At 45.6% G+C, this 15,051-nt stretch overlaps 1 long non-coding RNA gene across 1 annotated transcript; it reads left to right on the plus strand.

Annotated features, from left to right (window-relative positions):
- The first annotated feature begins 10,040 nt into the window (after positions 1-10,040).
- On the plus strand, positions 10,041-14,538 carry LOC126035787 (uncharacterized). Its single transcript, XR_007505039.1, has 3 exons — positions 10,041-10,130; positions 10,316-10,622; positions 14,410-14,538. It is a non-coding gene; the product is annotated as an uncharacterized LOC126035787 (long non-coding RNA).
- Positions 14,539-15,051: the final 513 nt, after the last annotated feature.

The following is a 15,051-nucleotide window of genomic DNA, read 5'->3' on the forward strand; positions in this document are numbered from 1 at the left end:
CCTGCTTTCCCGAGCAGCTTTAATTGGAAGCAGTATATCTGCAAGCCGGTTTTCCGGAAAAGCAGCATGCTTCAGGAAAATGTTGCTTGGTTAAAAATGTCTCAGACAGCAAGAACGCTACTGGCGATAGGAGTAGTGGCGATAACAGGGTTTAGACAGCTTTTCTACTACGTTGTCGCTTTGCTACGTTCGTGGATTAATCAAGGCCTTTGCCAGATAGGATGGAAGAGCAAAGTTAAGGCAGATCATGCCCTGGTATCTCTGTCATTCGTTCTCTCCCTCCCCTTCCCAGCTGCATCTCCTCGCACAGCACAGATTTGAACAGGGTGACAGCTTTCTCCTGCTGCTGTTGAAGTCAAGCTGCAGGAAAAAGCTGCAGTGATCTCCGGTCACCGCAGCCCAGGAGCAGACCTTGCTGTCGTCCCCAGCTTCCCTGCCGGGTGGGCAGGTCCTGCTCTGACCCGTTCCGCCAAGCAGGATGGGTCACTTCACTTAATAGCGTGTGATTCTCTTGTTGATGAATTCGGGGATGATGGCACTCTCCAGTGAAATGCGGAGTGCATCTGAGATGGATGGGTAAAAATGCTGCATTAAGATCTCTTGTTAATAATCCTTGATTAATGCGGTTATACTGTTGTTGTTAAAGGCTGTTGCTGGACAGGATTAACGAAGGAAGACCTATGAGAAGCAGGATTGGTTGTGAGTTATCTCCCTGTATCTTTTAATCTCTCATGTGGTACAGCCTGATATTTTCAAGTCTTCCTTTTGAAATGGCAGATAGAAACATATTGCTGCTGTCTAAAACCTTTAATCTTCAAATGGAAATAAGCTTTTCTTGCAGGAGTAGGCTGCTTTTTCAGATGCTTTCAGAAATGCTGATGTTGTGCCTTGGTTGATCTGGCTAATTAAAAATGAGCTCCTGTCAATCAAAACCATTACTTTAATGGTAATAGCAAAAATGCAAAGTACAGCTCTAGTAAATCAGTGTCAGACAGAAGTGTGCCTCATTTCCTCTGTCTGATTCACTCGGGAAGAATCGAGTTTTTTATTGTGAATTTTGATATTCACAGACCTTTCTGTTATGAATGTTACCCTTTTAATTCCCGTTGCCTGCCCAGATGACCAATGCGAATTTATTCAAAATACTTCATTTCTTGCAGGAAGTTTGGGAAGAGCATCGTGAGGTCTCTCCTCGAGGTCTCCGCTGGGCTGAGTCCAGCTGGGTTCGAGACTCCTCCTCCTCTTCTGCCTCATACCGTCTGCATCCCGGCCCCTTGGGAACACCTGGTTTTAGTAGATACTACATTTTGCTCCCTGTAAAAATGGGCAGAACTGAACCTGTAGCCCCAGGTTATCTACCCTGCCGTCAGTCCCCTGAGGTGTGCCATTCCCCAGGGCCTGTTTGCTGTCCTAAATGTTCAGACAGTTGACCCTGATGATGCTGAATCCTTCTCTGGAGAGGCCTGTCTCACTGGCTATGACTGGCTGAGAAGGCGCCTAATGTAAGCTCCCTGGTTAAGCACATACAGACGGGGAGGTATTTTTACTCCCTCCCTTACACCCTTTGTGTGTATTTGGTTTCTTAAAATCTATTTCTGCACCAAATAGATCAGTTGTTGCAGTGAAAGATATTCCAAGTATCGAGTTTGACTCAGAAGCATGCAGCGTTAGGGTTGTGTCAGCTCTGTCCCTGGCTAGCAAGCAAGCCTGTTTTCAACAAAGACACAAACCGAAGCAAACCTCCTTTTATATATGGAATTTCTCAAACATTGGTACAAAGACTCCAGGTGCCTTAATGATTAATTAGACTCAAAATGGCAAATATGACCACCTAGCAGCAAAAACTAATTATATGCAAATAGTGAATTAACTCAACCCAAGTTAACTCAGAAGACTTCAAAGCAGCTCAAGGATTTAAAAAAAAAAAGCTCATTCCTGCCCCCCCCCCCCCCCCCCCCAAATGCAAGGAACAGGCCTTGACCTTCCTCAGAACAGCCTCGTATAGAGAGACTCTGACTTTCCCTTCTTTTCCTGCATTTGCTAACCCCCAGTATCTCTTTGCCATTTAAACTTTTCAGTGGCCGTGTTCCCCTGCTTCTGTCTGCCCCAGCTCCTTCCCCTGCCAACTCCTGTTATCTCAGGCTCTGCCGTTCCTGTCCCTCCCTTCTTTTTGAAATAATGCTCTTTTGTTCTGCCTGCATGCACATTCTTGCATCCCACAGTCCAGTGGCACTTCCCTGGTCCTTCAGTTGCTGCCTTATCCCTTCTTTCCATTCTTGCCTTAAGCGCTCTGGTGCATCCCGTTTCTCCTGCCTGTCTGCAGCCTCACTGCAACCGTGAGCTAAAAATCCTCGCCTCGGAAGATATAACTGGGGCGATTTAATAGCAGACCTGAATGCATCAAGACAGGCTACCGCAGGCTCAATACCTTTTCCCAAGTGCTGTAAAAGTCAGTCTTCCCTAGTACTTAACTATTCTTCAGATTTAATTTGACACAAGCATGGTGGCACCAATTTCCTTCATGAGATCCTACTTTAGCCTGTCTCCTTCTAGGATACCTGGAAGTTAGCAGGGATCTGTGACGAAGAAGAGCTGACATAGATCCTGCACGCATTTGCAGCAGAACCTCTTGCCTTCCCAAGGTGGAGGCCTCAAAGAAAATATCTGCTAGGGTATTCCAGTGCTCTTACACCCCTAATTACATTCTCATGACTTAATCATAAGCTGCCTTTTGCTCAGGTCTGCTTGTAACATCTTTCTCTTTTCTGCTTCTGACGTGTGGGCTTTCCCTTTAATGTAGCAGCTGTTCAGTTCCTGCCTGAGTGATGGGATTGAAATACCTGCAGACAAGGAGGATCTTTCAAATTCCTTTTGAAATACACCTGGAAATTGCAAATTCAGTTCTCAGATGGAAAGCTCAATGTCTGCCACCCGAGGGAAGAAACCAGGCACGAGCTTCCTGCACAAACAGGCAATTGGCACAGATATGAAACACAGCCTCTATGTTTAAAGACCTCTGCACTTCACAATTCACCCCTGTTCTTTTACTAGGCAATCTCATGATAGTCAGTATTTTCCTTAGGGCTTGAGTTCCAGTCTTGTGATCAGACTGCTTTCATTAAATAAAATTGGCCTGAAAGCATGAGGGTGTTCAACAGGGTGATGCAACGGGCTTGAAAACCACAAGACAAAGATACATAATCCCCCATTTTAAAGCTTTTTGGCTTTAGAGGTCATGATTTCTTTGGAGGAAATCAGGGTGATGATTTTGGTGTGCTGTTGGCAACTATTCACAGCTGGTTTTTATTTTTAAGGTGGCATCTGAAAGAATGTTTTCCCCTGGTTTTGCTTCTTTGGGATATATCTCAGGGTGGAAAAGATAATTTTGAAAAGTCTTTTTGTTTTATATGACTTTTACATTTGAAATGTTGTTTTTTCTTAGACTGTAAGACGTGGATTTTTAGCTGAGCTGTTTTGAACATGGCTGTTGACAAGTGTACTTTGAGGAGAGCGCACCTCGGTTAAAGATCCCTCGCCGCCAGTGAAGGTTGAAGCAGCCTTGTGTCTTTTTCTGGTCATGTCTCCAACATGTACGTGTTGAAGTAATTTTTCCTTTGGATGATGTGAACACACAATGAAGAAATTAAAATCTTGAGCATCCTTTGTGCTCTGTTGGGTGCCCCCCCCCCCCCCCCCTTGATTTTCTGATAGAAGAGAGATTGTGTGCAAGTGGGGAAGAAAACAAACCTTTACATAACAGCTCTAAGCTAGGATGAAAAATGCATAAAGTAAGCACCCTTTATTTCCCACAGGTCCTCAGCAAAGCTGGGAAAGTTCTGCCTTATTTTTCTAAGGAAAAAACAAGATTTACTTTTTAGAAAAAATTCTTGAGTGTTTAAGTTAAACATTTGAATTGAGTTACAAAAAAAATTATATACAGGATACCTCTATCATCTGTTTAATGAAAACTAAAGCAAATCTGCAGACAAAGTAAAAGGCTAAGGTCTAGTAGAAACTTGGCAATGAGTTTGGGAACTCGAAAACCTTGAGAACTGTGTATTTGGATCATGCTGTCACCCAGTGATGAAAAATCTCCAGAGTCACCTTCTCGACCCTTTGCTGTATGTGATACATTTGTCATTCTACTGCATATTGTGAATTCACCTGGCTCAGATTTATGCACATATAAACATTATAATGAGAAGGAATTACTGCTGCCACCAGTGGATGTGTCTGGCCGGCTGCCAGGGAGTTCACTGATTGCTGGGGAGATGCCAGCGTTTATGAAAAACGAGTATTCTTTCAAATCACAAAATTGTTTTTGATTGAGGGGGAATTATGAATAGCTGCAGTGTCTGCGATGGCCAAATAAGTTTACTCTGAAATCAGTGCTCGGCGCTCTGATTGGCAAACCGCTTGACAGCTATTGAGGTTTTTGGGCCTGATTTTTCTGGTGCGGGGAGTGCTGCTAGTTGGGACTTGGTGTCCACAAAGGGGGTCTGGTCCCTGGGAGACCCTTTGCTGGTGACCGGTAGCCCTGCCAGGCTGCTCCCCTCCATGCTGTCTGCTGCTCCTTCCTGAGCTGGCTCCTGCTGCTCATGAGTAGTGGAAAAAACCTTTGGTCTAGAGGGTGTCTAGAAACATTCTGTATTTCCTTTAGTTGGTCCTGACACCTTCTCCCCTTTACCACGTGTGGTCCTGCCTCGGTTTGGCTGCTTTACTGTGGTTTCTTTAGTTTGGCTAGGCTCGCTTTGCCCTCCTGTGGCTGACAGCGGATATTCAAGAGGTCTGTACCGTGGCTGCCCCGGCCTGATTGATCCCTGACATCAGTGTCCTCTAGAGCTGGAGTTGCCCACAAGCCCGACTCTTCTGCTCGAAACAACTCCTTGATGATTGGGCTCACTATTTAGTACTTGCTTTTCAGGGTGAACACAAATGTCTTGTCCTATCATTTAACGAAGAGTTGTAAACTCATGATTCGTATTGCCTATATTGTTCTGAACACCTCTAACTGGAGTAGCTAATAGATATCATTGGTTTAGAATTTATTTACGCACCTTGAAATACAACCGAATTCTTGCAAAGAGGAACCCACTGCCAGTTCTTCTTTTTCTGAACCCAAATAATTATAATTTCAGACAAAAGAATTCGCAGTAACAGAAGCTTCCTTGGTAAGAGATAGAGTCTTCAAAGTCAATTATTGAAATATGTATAATTATACCCCAAAATAACGTTAATATTGTCAACCTCCTGCAGAACTGTTGCTTCCTTAGCTCTTCAGATCTGTGGCTACTTCAGACACATGTTGATGTTGATTCAGTTGTGGGTTTGTTTTCAGTTGCCAATTTGTTTTCAGAAGGTAATAAAATATATTGAGGGGGATAAGACTGGGGAACAGCTCACTGGCTCTGCGGGTTGTTGCCTTCTCGGATGCCGCAGAGGAGAGTTGTGTCAGCAGTGTGCAGGATGGCTTGAGCAGATGCATGGAAACTCACCACCACCTCACATGGCCCTCGTGATGGTAGCACGTGGCTTTCTCCATCTGTCTCATGCAGGCGTGGGGACACCATCTCCCAGCACTCTGATTAAGCAGCTGGGACTCCAGGGTGATGTTAGATTGACTTTCTCCAGAGAAACTGGAGGTGTCAAATGTGAGAGTGGGAAACGGCTTCCAAATTTATAGCTGCTGCATGTCAGGGTGACTTACTCACTGGAAGTGGAAGTTTTTTTTGTTTGTGGTTTTTTTTTTTTTTTTCATTGGCAGGTAGGATTTTTAATTAAAGATAAGAAAAATCTTATATTTTAATAGTGATGAAGAGAAAATTGCTGAACTAAGGGAAGCTGCTGATGTTGACATTTGACCCAGGTGGGCTCAGCAGGTACTCATTGGCTACGTTTCCAGTTTCAGCATGGTTCAATGATATCATTGGGATATTTTGATTTCTAGGTGTGGAAATGAGAGGGCAGCATGAGCACACATAAAATAAAGCTTTCTTAAGAAATATGCTTTTAAAAGACTGTAAATGGATTAGTAATTAACTGGTACTTCATTTGAGATAGCTGAAATCTAAGCAGCTTAGGTCAGATAAGGGCTCTTATTCTATGGTACATGTGTAGTTCCCTATAAATCTCTTAACTGTAAGGTTTGTGAAGAGGAAACAGGGAAGGGTAAAGGAGAGCAAACTTTGAGATGTATGAATTGCAACACTAAAATAAATACAAGCAACCGCTTAAGATAAATGCAATAGACTAAAGAAAGCCATCTGATAATGCAAGGAAAAGCAGTTATTAAAGCGAGTAGGAGCTCTTCCTTTCCCCGCTGTGCAAATGCTGCTGCTCCAGCTAAGCTGATTTCATTTGATACCACATGCTCATTTCTCTGGCTACGGTGCCAGCTAAGGGTGGCGATGTCCCATGTAGAAGTCTGCCTTGTAGATATCTGAAGTTAGGTGAGAGTAATCCCACCACGTATGTCATATGCTCCATAGTAATAGGATAAGATCTTTAGTGCATCCTTTTCTTCTATTTCTGAGCTTTTATCACTGTTGCAAGCATCTGCTATTGGCTGTGCATCCTCCTGGCAAAATTCCTGAAACATGTTCTTACAGTTTGTTGAGGATGAATTCTGGGAAAAATTGGGAATTTCTGTTCAAAGCTTACCCCAAATCATGTGTGTGATGCATTTTGCATAAAACACTCAGAGTTTGGGGGTAAAATTGATTTTTCCTGTTCTACTGTAACTGTAGGTAACTACAACTTCTTGTCCCTCCTACAGGTACAGCATACTTGTTCTATGGCTAAGCTCTGAAAATCACCAGCATTATAACTTCTTTGAGAGTGACAGTAACAAAATCTCTCCATTTAATGCTACAACTGTGTTCCTTTTTTGCCTCTCTAATAAAGAGGCTGTTGAGGATTCTGCACCATATGGCTTTTGCAGCCAAAAGTCCAGGTGTGGTAACGGGTGCATTCAAATGCTGAAGAACCAGTTTCTTGGCTGTGGCAATAATGATTGCATATGGCTTAATCAAAGATGGGTGCTGTGCATTGGAAGATATGTCCCTGCCTGCAGCCATGAAATTTCCAAAGCAGGACTGGGACCCAAATGTGATTATGATGCGAGTCAGAACGTAATTATGAATGCAGGAGGGGATGTGGGAGTGCAAACTGTGTTTGATATGGTAAAATCTTCGGCGTGTTGTAATTCTCAGCCTGAAGTTCTGCACCCATTGAAGATTTCCAAAGTTGGAGCTTTGGAGCTGCTTTAATGTGAAATATTTATTTTTACATTACAAAGAAAATAATGGCCTAGGAAAAAAAAAAAACCAACAACCACCACCAACAACAAGGAAAGTGTTCGCAAAACACCAGGATTAGGACTGTGAAAAATTGCATAGAAAATTGCTTTCAGGTCCACATTTCAGAGCCAAAGTGGCACGAGTTCTTAGATGTGACAAGCAATCACTGGCTCCTCTTAGACTCTACAGGAGCTGCTGAGTGCTCAGTTTGTGTTTGAAAATGAGGCCACTGATTTAGGCTTCTGTGTAGGGACTTCATGGCCTGATCTGAGGCATCCACTTCAGAAAGTTTTGACTGGATTCACATAAACCCTTCAGGTCAGAGTATATCATTTCTTATTTCCTGTGGCCAGTCAGAGACTTAACTCCAGTTTTGCATTTCATATGCAGAGATTGTTTATAGCCCTGTGAGGAGGGGAGGTATTTTAAGCAGTGTTGTTCTGAGGACTGGTCAATCTCTTAAAACTCGCTGTGTGCTTCTGCTCCTGCAGGTTGAGGGTAGCAAGAAGCTGAGTGGATGCTTGATGACAACTTGGGGATGGGCAGCGTCCTGGCTCCCACCCTTGGCAGTGAACAGAACTGGAGGCTCAGTGCTGTGGAAGGTGTAGTCCCACCACTTCCTCCAGCCACAGGTATGTCATTCCTGGCAGGGATTTGTCCAACCTGCTCTTACCAGCATCTGATGATGGAGATTCCTCAGCCTCCCTGAGCAATCTCGCTAGTGCTTTGTGGTGGCTACTGTTAAAAAGCATCCCCTCACCCCTTCTGATGTTCAGTCTATCTCTCTTTGCTGACATCTTAGGTCATTACTTTTCCCCCTTCTCTTAGGGAGATAATACCAAGGTGATTTCTTCTTAGTTTTGGAAAGTCCTCCTTGTATCTGGCAGCTAGTCATGTTTTCCTTCATTCTTCTCCTCTTTGTGCAGGAAGGTTGAAAGTATTGTAACAAATGCTTCATGTTGCATTTTTTGTTCCTTTGATGCTCTTGGCTCTCTCCATTTGGCCCGTAGCTTTCTAAATGCAGTATTTCAGCCAAGGTCTAAGGACTGCTCGGTTTGCTGTTATCGTTACTCCATGGGGATTTCTTATAGATACTGCATTTTATGACATAAGTCTTTTTGCAGCAGCATAACTTTGACTTGTATTAATTTTACGATTCCTTACAAACATCCCAGAAACATTCCCATGCCACTGCCTTGCCCTTCCCTGTTTCATAAAGGTGCTTATCCTGACTAAGTGTAGGCCACTGCATTTTTCTTCACTAGATTACAAACTGGGTTACATTTTTAAGACTTACAGTTTGTTCTTCTGATTTGCCAAGATCGTGTTCATTCTAGCTCTGTCTTCAAACTTCCTTAAAGCTTTTGTCATCTGCAGAATTAGTAAGCATGTTCTTTTCCATCATCCAAATTATTTATGAAAGTGCTCAAGTCACCCAAGACAGATCATCATGGAAAATATCCTTTCAATTTGACAGTGAACTACTGATACTGCTCTCTGAGGACAGAGTGTCTTCTGCACTCTAGGTCATGTTTCCTCCTCCTTTTTTTTTTATGATTGTATCTGCAAAGAAAGCCTTGCTGAAGGCAAAATATGTATCATCGCTCCTTTTTTTTAGTAAGAAGGGAAGCACAAGATGATCAGGGATGGTCATGCAAATTTTGTCCTGTCCTACTATCTGATCCCACTAAGCCAGGGCCAAACTTGATGGACAGACCAAGGTGGAAGGAATGGGCACAAGGGATTTTCCTTTCCGCATTTCTTTTCCTTTGAGTCCTATGGGATTTGGATGACCAAGGCTAAGACAGAAGAATACATTCTCACGTTAGCCAGCGTGTAGGTTTCTCTCCAAGGTTCCTTGGATGTAATCCTGTACCGCGTCCCGACCAGGCTGCCTTTACATAAGCCCAAGGCACGAACGTGCTGACTGGACACGCTCTCGCGTTACCCTGCCAGCCTCGACCTACTAAACAAAGCCCGGGACCTTGGGAGCTCAGCACCACGCTAGCGGTTTTAATTGCTTTCAACCAGGACTTGGAACGCGGCCAGAAAGTGCACCAACTCTGAAAGTCACTGCCTCAGCAGGGCTGTATTAAAAGGAGAGTTAATGAGGGGGACACGGAAGTCGCCGGAGAACTGCTGCCAAAGCGCTGGTGGGTTTTAGCCCGTTTTGTCACCAGTGCCCCCCGTGGTAAGACGGGCCTTTGCCCCTGCCGGCCTGCCGTCTGCAGAGAGGTCCGAGGGGAACGATCTGGAGCCGAAGGCAGCCAGCTTACCCGCCCCGGCCCCGCTCTGGGGGCAGCCCGTCGCTGGGCGGCGGCGCGGGGGGGGCCGTGTTTGGGCTCCCACTGCTGCGGGGCCCTCCCTGGGGCCGCCGGAGGAGGCTGGAGGAAAGCCTCGCCGCTGCCGGGAGAGGCGTTACGGCACCCTCACGGCCAGAGGGAGGCCTCCGGGAGGAGCCGTAGGCTGGACGCCGCCCGTTTGCAGCCGACCCTGAGAGGACGGGCGGGCGCCCCCCCCCCCCCCCCCCACCGCGCCTGGTGCAGGCTGCCGGCGAGGCGCCAGGGGGCGCCGCAGTGCCGTCGGCGGCGGGCGCTGCCCCCGGGGCCGGCGGGTGGGGTGCGGCCGCGGGGTGTCCGCCGCCTCAGCGTGAAGGGACCCGCCGCCGCCCCGGCCCGTGTCCGGGCTGTGCCCGGTGCGGTGCGTCGGGGCTCTCCGTCGGCCAGGCCCCTGGTGGGTGGTGTGGAGGGTGGAGGCTTCGGCCCACCGGGCTGTCAGACCCCTGTTTCGTCTGTGGAAAAGCAGCCCGGGCACACGCGTGGCCCGTCCGCCGTGGATGGCCTTGATGCCGCAGCACGGGGAGGCTGTGGCGGAGGGAGGGAGCTGCGTTTCTCCCGGGGTGCACGGGCTCGGGAGGAGGAGGAGGAGGAGGAGGAGAGGCCGCAGCGCTGGCCGTCGTGGAGCTGGGCGAGGGGCGAGCTCGTGGGGGTCAGGCCGGGCTTCTCCAGCGGCGGGAGCGGGGTGCTGTTTCCCTGCAAAATGGCTGCACCGGGGCTTCGTGCTGCTGGACGTGCAATGAATGTTATCCTTAGAAAAGATGCACGTACCGGACGTACTGCAATTTTACGCGCAAGATCTGTGGAAGGGAAGTGCAGCCTTTACACAAACAGATACTGACTCATGCTACATTTTGCTGGTCCAAAAAATTGGCGTCCTGAGGCGTTAGCAGCCTGAGCTGTCCTGAGGGCACAGCACCGACCTGCCCCTTAGCTGGGGCGAAACTTGGGTTTTCTCAGAGCGTTTGCAGTCCGTGGTCCCTGTCGGGTAAGCGACCTTGAAGATCTCTGGTGGTGTAGAGGAAGGGGAAATCCTGTGAACTGAGCCCCACCTATAAGCAGAAAAGAAGCTGCAGAGGGTGAACTTCAGTGCGTCCTTGGATTTTGCCTGTGCTACGCAGCATCCCACATAAATTAGTGGTGAATCATAACGCAGTGACAAATTCCAGTCCCGGCGACTGCCCCTCTTCCCTTGCTTATCTGCTGGCTGCTGCCTTGCTTCGTGCTAAGCAGGTCACCAGACCACAATAGTTCAGTGGTTCTTGCATAGGTGACTTGAAAGCGCATAGACTTCTTGAAAGTACGGGCTGGGGAGGGAAAAAAAGAATAGTTCTACTAATTATTAAAAGCGTGGTGTAAGTCTAGTGCTGTAATAAGATGAGATTTCATACCGTGAACGTTAGTAGCCACTAATGGGAAGCATCACGTATAAATAACATTCCCATCTGGTTAAATATTTTCCACTGAAAGGTAAATCCTGACTACATGCTTTTTCCTGAAGCAGACGCTGTCTCCTGCTTTGGCCTGATGCTTTGCCGTGCAGGCATGCGGTCCCATTGATAGTGCGTAGTGAGGCATGCCAAGCATTTTGCACCATATTCTTATCTTAACTGATATTCATAACCCTCCGACTCTTTCATGGGGAGGGGAGGAGAAGGCAGAGCTATGAATTAAAAGCACCTGTGTATGTGAGGAATACAAAGAATGTTGATTTCTAATAGTTTCATCTTGCAAGGTATAATATAAGCTAAGCTGGAAAGTAATGCTAGTTGTTTCATTTCCTGAGGCACTTGACTCGCCTTTCTGCTATCGGAAGGCAGATTTTCAGTTGAACTGAAGTACAATAGTGGAACTAGCAATAATAATAATTCTTACTTTTGTATTGTTTCAGTAAGTGGTGCTAAGGACCTGTTCCTTGGTTCCCTCTCCTGTACTTTCAGGGCGAGTTAGATGGATCTGACATTCACAGCTTGTTAATCACCAGAACCCCAGGTAAAAATAACTGGATACTTTAAGTGCTGTAAGATTTTCTACTGACACTTAATAACACCCTGGATGTTTTTCTTACCTCTTGTACTGTGTGTGCATTGTAGTAGTTTCATCATTGCAGCATAAACGTGTCTTCAGCCACATTGAGATGGAGCAGGAAATGGGGTGGATGTTTGAAGCTGCAACAATGGTTTTTGTTACATTTGGCAATTTCGTTCCAACCAATTTTATTTGGCTTATTGTGAGTGGGGAAAAATACAGTCCTTGAAAGTGCAGTGTTTCAAGCCATACAAAAAGGAGCTGTGCTGTAAGGAGCGTTACGGACCTCTGCATCATACCACTCTTTTGAGGGAAGGACAGATGACGTGTAAATTTTATTTGTTTACTCTTAGATTCTGCTCCTGTTTTGACATCAGGAACACAGTTGCATTCACTTGATATTTTCACCTTGAGTTGCTATTCTCATAGCAAGAAGAAAGATGTGTTTTGGAAACTGAATTTCAGATGGTAGGATTATTGTAGATCGAAGGACTACAATAGTGAAGAAGAGGAAGGTGGTCTTTAAGTTTTTTTATTTACATATCCATTTTGACACTAAAATCAGAAATTGTGTAGTCTGATTTCTGCCATGTATATTTAGGGTACTCTTGTCTCTAACTAGAACAAAGCTAAGATAAAATAGCTAGGCTCTGTGGCCTGCCTTCTGGGGAGCGGCTAAGAAATCTCAATGGCTGTTATCTTATAAGATTCTTCAATATTAGTTGGTGTTACAGGGCATTGATATTCTCATTGTTATAGATGTGATAAGTCTCTGCCAGAATTCGGCTGGCATGCAGCTGCATAGACCCAGCTCAAATTGAGAGGGATTGCTAGTTAAATGCTGGTTGGAGTTCCCACCTGGAAATTCAGGAAAATTAAACCAAACTACCTGCTGCCTAATAAGCTAATTTCCCTCACATGCAAACACAAATTAATTGGTTTAACAAGCACTACTTTATTAAAGGGAATTAAGTTCCTGTAGCTGGTGCTGCTTTCATCTGCCCACGTGATCCTGGAGAGCAGATGCTTGGCTTTAGTTTTACCATAGATGTAGTGGGTTTGCTTCCCTGAAGCCTACAGAATACCCGTAAATGCTGATCTTCATCCGGTGGGAGATCCTGCCACTTCAGGTGCTCACCAATGTGGGCAAGGGCTACCTGATCAGAGCCCTGTGTTGTCTGAGTTGGGGAAATTCATGATCTTGTGACCTTTTTTGGGTCTCTCTACTAGGGACCACTTCCATATTGCATGGCTTCATTTACACAAAGTGTTTGGCCAGTGTCCCTGATCAGAGCTGACTTGTAACTCTAAAGCATTGGAAAATACTGCAGGCCTTGTCCGTGCATTGTTTATTGCATTCCTTACGTTGACGCTGCATGACATAAATTTGTTCCTGGATATGCAAACTCTGCTGTAGTTGTACTTGTTTTAGTTCTAGGGAATGCATATATTGGAGGGAAAGATTTATGCATCAGGCGTGTCTTTGAATCACAGAGTGCTCCCATATTAATAGTTCTAGGGTTTAATATTGCTGTGACAGTTTGCTGAAAAACAGATGTATACATCCTCACAAACACTGATACATGAAAATTCCCCTCTAAGCTGAGGGAAGAGACTAATTTATTTTTGCTCTATGTTCATGCCTTTCAGCATCATGAGCGGCAGCGCTAGCCACAACTGATGTCACAGAGTCCATGGCTAACAAGCAGGAAAGAAAATCAGTGTTTTCACAGCCTTGTAATGCCCTATTTATTTATGTAATAGATTGAATGTCATGTAAAGTTTGAAACTGCACTTAGCTTTTCTCAGCTCCCTTGATCTGTCTCACAGCTGTGGTAGATGGTAGATGGGTCTCTCAGCTGCTGTTGCTGCCTCTCTAATCTGCACTTTGATTTTGCAGGCATTTCTTATCTGCTGGTTGTGGTCTGTTTGACACATCCAGCTATGCAAGGAAAAAACAGACTGTTGAGAACTCGTGTGATAATACTTCTGCTCCAGTATAAAGGAACTTTATGTTCCTTGCAAACTGCATGTCTTAAAAAATTCTTATAAGCACCAAGTTATTAAATGCCAGTGTTAGCCTAATTTATTTTGCACTTGATTTTTCAATGGGTATAAGCTGATACATCTCTGTTGGTATCACTGGAGCTGTATGTGTTGTCAGAGAAAACTTCAGAGCCGTGTAGTTACTGGAGCTTAGTAATGACCTGGTTTTACTAAACCTGCTCATGATGATTAATATTTTTGCCTATATGTCTGTATGTGAGGGCTGAGCCTGGGTTCCCTAAAGCTCAGGCTGACCCTGGAGACAACACCCTGGAGTCAGAAGCTGCACTGGGTGACGTGGGATCCAAATGACTGGTCACAGCCAACGACTTACCGCACTGCCCAGGTTGCAGCTGCCTGCCCGCAGGCGGTATACAGGCTGCCCTTGCGGCTGAACTGGGGTGGGTTACAGGGTGTGCCATGCAGTGGGTAGTCTAATGTTTGCAGCACAACAGCTGTTGGTGCTGTTCATCCTGAGCAGCAATGCTGGCTGTGTGATGTGGCCCTGGCACTGGAGCCTCGTGTAACTGCATCTGTCATGAGGCCCAGTCTCTCCCTCTCTGCAGAAGCCCTCTATCTTCAGCGTAGAATCGGTTTTATCTAGGCTTATGCAGATTTTTGGTATATAAGTGCATGCAAATTATAATTACTTTGATGTTCACAAGCAGGTTTAAAACTTGACTTCTTTGGTTTGCTTCTAGCTCCATTTGGGAAGCCAACTACCAAAGCCCACTCCGACTACCATATTGTCTTCTGATCTGAAAAAGCTGGTGCAAAAGAAAGCAAGCTGCTTCTACTTTCCCTCCTGCTTTCCTGTGGTCTCAATGACATAAACCTGCTCCTTCAGTGGCATAAGGCTACGAGTAAGTGTTTTGCCAGAGCTGTGATATACGTAACCAGCTGTTCATCTTCTCTAAGTGGGGAAGAAAATCACCCAGAGGAGCAATGGCTCTCCCTGAGGCAGCAGCTGACGTGGATTTATGAGGCTGTAGCAGATATAATCAACCTATTTAGTTTTCCCAAAGCAGGAAGCGAAGCTCTCCTGTGGGAACAGACCTTCTGTACCCTTAAGCAAAATAAATCTTGCTTCCTGGGTGAATCTGCTAGATGGAGCCAAAAGCTGGGTGTCGTGCTGCTTCAGCTGCGGGAAGCTTATTTACCTGCTTGTGGAACAAGATCTGCTGAGGATGCTTTGGGCTTTATTTCACCTGGCAGGTACCACACTCTATCCTAAACCTTTGGAAATAGCTTTCTAATGGATACTTGCCTGCCTGAGGAAAAGACCGTACTCACCCTTTCTTTCTCTCTACTTTAGGCTCTAAGCTAGTGATAGTTTTTCTGAC

This window comes from Accipiter gentilis, chromosome 1, assembly GCF_929443795.1.
Source record: "Accipiter gentilis chromosome 1, bAccGen1.1, whole genome shotgun sequence".
Lineage (NCBI taxonomy): Eukaryota > Metazoa > Chordata > Aves > Accipitriformes > Accipitridae > Astur > Astur gentilis.